Source organism: Protopterus annectens, chromosome 6.part0, assembly GCF_019279795.1.
Source record: "Protopterus annectens isolate FY-2018-M chromosome 6.part0, PAN1.0, whole genome shotgun sequence".
NCBI classification, from domain to species: domain Eukaryota; kingdom Metazoa; phylum Chordata; order Ceratodontiformes; family Protopteridae; genus Protopterus; species Protopterus annectens.
The window spans coordinates 418,601,320-418,609,143 of NC_056737.1; positions in this window are offsets into that span (position 1 = coordinate 418,601,320).

Below are 7,824 nucleotides of genomic sequence, written 5' to 3' on the forward strand. Positions count from 1 at the left end.
CTCAACTGTCCAGATTTTTTTTCAGAATGCCCAGTTTTTTGCCTCATATTTTTGGTCTGTTTCTCATAAAATTTTGTTTTGCTGGCAATACTCTGCAAGTCATTACTGACTTGAAACCAGAAAGTAATGACAGACATTTTAGTTTCAAACTTCATACCCTTCAGAAAACCCATGTTAATGTAAATCCTGCTATTCTATCAATTTTCTAAGTTTGTAACAGCAATATTTAAAAATTGCTCCTATTTTTGACCTTTGTCCTCCACACTATTTATAGCTTTGTCCAGATTTCTTCCTCTAAGAGGTTGAGAGGTATGTTAATGATTCTGTAGAATTTCACCATCATCTATAAAAATCAACACTCCATGGGCTGTAAAGTGCTGAGGAATGTGCATGCATAAAAAATGGTTTAAGAAATAAAAAAAATAAAATAATTTCCCTTTTCTGTAATATAGTGGGTGAACAAATACTCTTTCAATAATGTGATCTACTAGTGCCACCTGGTGGCCACTATTCAGAAAGTTCATGCATCATTCTGAGTTTTTTAATAAACTTTTACAATGTCAATAGGTTAATGGCAAAACTCACAAGAAATTAGAGCCAGCCAATGTACCTTGCCTCATCCATATTTTTAACATTTTTTAACAATTTTATCCCTCTCTTTTCCTGGAGAACATCTTGGACCACAAAGAAAAGGAAACAAAAAGCAAATAATTGTAAAATGGCATAAGACTATGGAGCCTTTCTGGTACTGAGTATCCAAAAAGTACAGTAGAAAACTGGGTACTTACGTATTATCGCAACCACATTTTTGTGATCATAATGGTTGCTTCCGATACTGAAATGTGATTGGCAATGTTTTAAAAAATGGGAGACAATGTGTTTGCTTTAAAAAGGTAGGGTCTTTTATGCAGGGTTATGAATAAAAATTAGAAAAAATACTGGAGCTGTTGATGCATGTTGCACTTCCCCGCCAGCGGCAGCATGTCATGCCATCTTCCCAGTTACTGAAACCCTACAACAAATCAGGTTAATGTCATGATAAAATGTGATATGGTGGGATTTTCTTTTTACAGTGCAGGCTGTGATTTCTGGCACTGGCATGTTCGGGGAAAACCACGTAGTACTTCTTCATGGATTACTGTTGCAACGATCTTGATCGCTGTCACTATGTCTTTCTGTTTCTATGCGGTGGAAATTGCTCAGCCAGAAGCGCAGTCACTCTACCTCTTCTAACCAGTGTTTTCTTTTTTTTTTTTTTCTCTTTTTTTTTTTTAAGTTCTGGGAATGTTACTCTTCACTCTACATGTCTGTTAAAGTAAGTAAAACAGTGTGTTGTACCAGTCACACTACAATAATGACACAACTTTGATGGCAAAATGTGAGTGTAAACCGTTACTTGACCTGCATTTGCTGGCAGGAAAAAAAGGAATGGTCATCGAGCGGAGTTGCAATAACCAACATGCTCTCAGTACACTGCCTAAACAAACAGCGACAGTAGGGGTTTTGGACATGATTTCGATAACAGTCCAGAAAAGAGCCTTCTTCTTCTTCTTTTGGCTTTTCCTGGTTAGGGGTTGCTACAGCAGAACTCCGATCCACTAATGATTGGCAGTAGATTTTTACGGTGCCGAGGTGCCAGCTCGATGCCCAGCCTTTAACGCAGGCATGCCCTATGCATGTCTTTTGAATGCCACTCGACCATGGGGAGGACATGCAGACTCCACACAGAAGGAGCTCCAGCCGAGAATCGAATGGGAGAACCTCTTGCTGTGAGGCGACAACACTACCGCTGCACCACCGTGGCTTACATTCCAGAAAAGAGCGTGTACATTTTAAAAACACACACACACACACACACACACACCATGTCACTTTTTAAAACCATTACGGGACATATTTCAGGATCGGGGAACCAGCCGCCAGTGTCAAATGTGGTTGCGATAATACATAAGTACCGAAAACTGTAACTTGATCTTTCATTATGCACATTTTACTTTTTAGCATAAATAAATAATTCGTCCCACAGGGACTGAGATACACAAAGAGACAGAGAGTGAAATACATGCACAAAGACAGACACATATGCCCACATGCATAAGATGTACATGTGCTTGTGCACACACACACACACACACACACACACACACACACACACACACACACACACACACACACACACACACACACACACACACACACACACACTTTTGGGAATCTCCAGCATGTCTACCACACCAGATGTTTGTCCTTTTCTGTCACTTGGTCCTTTTTCAAGGATACCTGTTAACTCTGTATCACATCCTATATGAGTTTATATACCAATGTATGTGGCAAGGTCTTCTTGCTTCTGTCAGTGTAAGGAGAAGAAGGAGAAGGACCTTTTCCTCCTTAAGCCCATTCCTCCTATATATGCAACTGGATCATGTAAGATCATCACCATGCTTGCTTCCATCTAATGCATCTCCACAAGCAGGGACTTATTGTCATGGGGTTCTGCAACACCAGTAACCCTGAAGTCGATAAGATGATGGTGCAGCAAAAACCATTCAAACCCTTTCCTACAGAACACTGATCAGATGAAATCCAAAACATTAACTTTGATTTCATTGTGTTCCAACATCACACAGACACTAGTTTTAGCTCCCTTTGCACCTATATTGTCCCAGTAGAATATGCTCCTTCTAAAATTGCATCTTTCACTATGAAAAACACTGCCCACAAATATAAGCTTTGAAGATTATTTTTTCAGCATGCATAATTCACACTCCCCCCAACAAGCCAGATCAATGACTGTTTAAACGTGGTCATCTGACAGCATTGATCAGTTACTTTCACACACAGCCTGTATCACTCCAAAAGACAAAACAATTTCTGTGTACATGTCTGACATTTAACTAAGAAGAAAGCAAAAGAAATGGTCATAGTTTCAGCTTGTTATTGTCAGGCATACAAACAGCCCCTTCCTTACAAGCTGTCCCAATGAACATTTAGCAGTGGTCACGTAAATGTCCTTTGCTTTTGCACATAGCCTGCCTCCCCCAAGGACAGTCACTTTCTGTATACATCTCTAACACATAGACACACAAATGTCCCTCCCTAACAAGCCGATGCAATGATCATTTATCAGTAATTCTGTAAATACTATCCACTTCCCCACCTCACACCCCTGTTTGCCTCTTGCATGTCTGGCTGAATCAAAGTGGAAAAAAAATAATGGCCACAATAATGCATTTCAATTTGCTGCACTCACACACATGTACTTCTCCTCCCTGGTAAGCCATATCAGATATAATTTAAAAGTGATTGTATAATATCTCTTTCCTTTCACACGCAGTCTGTCTTCCCAAATCCCACAGCCAAATTATCACATTCTGAATGCCTGTCCCCTTGGATGATGAACTGTAATCAAAGTAAAAGAAATAATAGTTGTTGTAATGTATTCAAACAATTCAAATTGCTGCTGCTGCCATACACTTCTCTCCCTGTCAAGCCATATCGACAAGTGTATTATAGTGATCTAAAATCTCCCATAGTTTACACAGTCTTGTCTCTCTAGACCCCACTCCTGACTTTTTATCCCCCATCCCACCCCACCTGGCATTTAATCTTGCTGCTGTCATATACTGTATAAAAAAAAAAGAAGCTTCAGCAGTCGTGGCTGAAGTCAATGTATACTGTCACCAGTGCCCACATATACATTTTGTAGGTACCATCAAGAGAAAACCGTATTTGAAAATAAAGCACAGGAAATACAAGGCTATTAAGTCTTATGAGCATTTATGCCTTGCTAGTACCCACTCTAAGGATAAACCTCCTCTCTTGAAGAGGGTCAAGCTAGGTCATGCCAAGGGCAATTTTGTGAATACCAGTCCAGTTATCCAATTCTTATAGGTTCATAGGTAAGTACTAGGCTAGCTGAACTTGTGGGCCATTTTACACCTAGCCAGTTTCCCTTCCAAAGTTGAGAATCAAAAACCTTGTACCTTGTGTCTATGAGAGATAAACACCTTAACCATTATACCAACTTTTTCCCCGTTGAAGGCAGATAATGTATCACACTGCGTAATACCCAGTAGTTGTCTATTACAGAGGTGGGGAAGGCAAAGCAACCATCCACCAGATGGCACTATGCTGGATGACTCTTGTGAGTTCAGCTTTTGTATGACAAAAGTTCATCTATAACTGACTCAGTGGCCCCTTCTCCCTACTGTTTTGTTCCTACTGAAGCTCCAAGACAATGTCCATCAACAAAGATGTAGTAAAACAGGAATTCCTGAGTAGACAGCTAAGCTAGGGAAAAGGGAGACCCCTGGACACAACTCTGTAATCTTACAAGAGATGGATGTGGGGGTGGGTTACACTAACTACTGAAAAACTCTTGAATGCAAGACAGCTGTGCAGAGCAACTATCATAACATGTTTTTCTAATCATATTTTCATGTACCAGTACTGAGGCACATAACCTGTGCTTTCTGGAATTTATATTAATTATAACTAACTTCAGATGAGAGGGCTATAAATGCATTCAACACATTTTACCAAATCTGCACATAATGACACTTCTAGTAAATCCTAATTAGGCCTCAAATGAGTCTATTTTTAGTAATATACTGGACTAAATAGCCACATCTAACTTCCTCAGATAAAAGATTTCCTGCAGTAATTTGCAATTCATTATCAATGCTAGTTTTATTAGAACTTGCCCTATTTTATTCTTTCACAAAATGGCTCCTATCTCACTAAGCAGCAGTCTGACAGCTGCCACTAGCATCTCATGTGTACACATCTTGCCATCCCTAAGAGCTAGCATGGCACCAAGCAGTCTCAGCCATGTACACAGTTTTCTTAATCACAAAAAATATAGCATCAGCACTCATCAACAACTGCTGTACATGTGTTTAGGATTGGGCACAAGCCTCCTCCCACTTCCTATGCTCTTCCCTTTGCCCCAGAGAATGCATTAAACACTGAGGTGTTCTCTTTCACTCTGCTGTTATACATACTGCATACCAATTACAGCATCCCACCTCTGATAGGAATCATTGTGTGTGTGTATGGCTACTACTGAGCTACTCCCAGAAAACAGTCACAGATTATTCCTTCACCCAAGTTACTGAATTCAGATGTATAAATCCCTCCCTCTGCACCACCAGTCCAGACTCTGTTGCATTTTCAGGCCCTGATCACAGGTTCACCATTTAAAACTTAAAATAACATTCATTAGTAAGCAACACAGGAAAACAGAAGAGATCTTCCCTTTACATCAAGGGCTTCTGTTGGCAGGACATTCCACAGATCAGCCCTTTCACTACTTAAAGGAATCACAGTCCTATCATAATTCCACAATGAAACCACCCCCTAATAAGGCATTACCAATTTATGACACACTGTAGTTATGTCACTGGCATCTTATTGGCATTGCAATACTTTTTAATACGAGTCCTGAAAAAGTAAGTGGGATGCTAAGAACATTAACAGTGAAGTGCAAAACTCACAATTGCACCAAAAAAGTGTTTTTTTTTTCCTCTCTTCATTTGTTAGTCAGGCAGATCCACTATGTGGAAATGCCTCTTTCAGTTGCTACCCAGAAGACTTGCACATTTTGCAGTGAGGAATAAAACAAGGACTACAGGATGAAGTTGACCATAGTCTTAACCTGTGGTGCTAAACAGTGTTAACTTTTGTGGCAAAACTTCTAAAAACATATATGCACAATACATAAACATTCTGAAAATATTTCATTCATCTTTTTAGTCAGTTAACTGCCAGAGCTCAGACTTACATTCAGCATTCTGCAAATTTTCACTTGGTACTTAGACCTTTATACCAATATTTCTTCTCTCTGGATAAGACCTTACAGTCTCCGTAAATAGAAAAAAAGTGTGTTTAGCAGACTCTTTTAATAAATTGTGACCAGAAAAGACAGACATAAATTATAATAACTGGGCCAAATTCATAAACGCCTACACTAAGTGTACACTATGCCTACACCAAGATACATGGTCTGTATTCAAGAACATCTTTACCATTTTTTTGTGCTGCATATTCACTCAGAAAAAATTAGACTAAGTGTAGACATAGTCTGCACATTGTGGTAGCCTTTATGAATCCCCCTCGATATTTAAGGGTGCAAGAAAATTAGTAGGAAAACTAAAATTAGTAGGAAGAAGGTGGAAGTTATGCTTCTGTTGTCTATTTACTCAGAATGGTGTACCCTTCTTGTACTTATAGGATCACAGGCTCATAGCAAGTTACTAGGCTAGCAGCGCTAGAGCCTTTACAAGCCTAGCCATGTTAATCCCAAGTATCCCCATTTGTTCTTTTTGGGTAGTTTGCAGAACAAATTTATGAATAGAGTGGATCTATGATCAACATCGGCTACTCCCATCCATGAGGGACATGGGTGCCACCCCACGGGTGAATTTGTGGTCTCCCATCCAATTATCTAGGTTGTGTTTGAATAGGATCAGTGAGGAGCTTTGTTTTACTTGAATAGGAAGTCTACTCCAGAGAAGTGGCAGTCTCTGTGAGATATATCTGTCTCTCCAGCATGCTCTGTTAATGTCACAAGCTAGGTTGAGATCCATAGAGTGAGTGACTCTTGTGCCATTTGACTTGCAGATCTGCAACATTTCCATTAGGGCAGGGTTGGAGATTGCCCTGTAGGCAGACACAAGTCACCTCTCAGCAGCTTATATGATACAGAGTAAAGTGTCAGCACTTTCAGCCTGTCCACGTAGGTCATTGTTCGGAGTCTCTGTATTTTCTTAGTGAGAAACCTCTGAGGTCTTTCCAGGTGCTGCTGCAGGTGTCAGGTGAGGTACATGCAAAAGGTTTAATTATACTCTATAAGTGGTCTGATAAGGGTTGAGCACAGTGGAGTTATAACATCCCTTGACCTGGATGCAATGCCCTTGCTTATGAGGTGCACTACATAGAAGGCTTTCCTTACTACTGTGGAAACCTGGTGGGCAAAGTTCAGGTTGCTATCAACCTGTGTTCTCAAGTCTTGCACCACAGGGTTGGAACTCGGGGGGGGGGGGGGTGTTGTCAATATTGTACCTTGTAAAAAATTCTATTTTGCCAAAGGGAATAATAATGCATTTTTTTTGCATTTAGTTTTAGACCATGACTTTGGCACCAATCATTTGTTTCTGTTAGCCCTTCTTTCAATATGTTGACATCGCTGGAGAACTCAGTGATTGCTCCCAGTTTGCAACCATCAGTGAACTTGGTGAGCCAAAGGCTGTCTATTTTGGCCTGGACTTCTGAGAAATTGATGCCAAACAGTAAGGGGTCCAGCACAGACCCCTGTGGTACTCCACTGGTGATGGGTCTACTGATGGGGGTGGAGTCACCAATTTTGACAGAGTGTGTTCTGCTGATGAGCCAATTGGCTACCCATCTAGTAACATAAGGGTTAATCCCTCTCTGGGAGCATTTCTCAATTATGCCAGAGTGGGGAATTGTGTTGAAAGCCTTGGCAAGGTCGAATAGGCTGTGCACACTGTGTTGCCTTCATCCGTGGCTTTGGTGACATTCTCTAAGAAGTCTACCATGTTTAATAAGCATGATCTAACCTTAACAAAGCCAAACTGGTTTGAGTCCAGTGTTTGGAGGTTGCCTATGTCCTTGTTGATAAGGTCCATGATAATTCCTTCTATGGCCTTGCAGATGAGACTGGTTACACTTATGGATCTGTAGTTCCCAGGGTCAGTTGATGCCCTCACTTTGTGTAAAGGGATTTCTGCTGCTGTTCTCCAGTCTGCAGGAACATAGCCAGTTCTCAAGCTACGATTAAAGAGAACACCAAGTGGGACAACT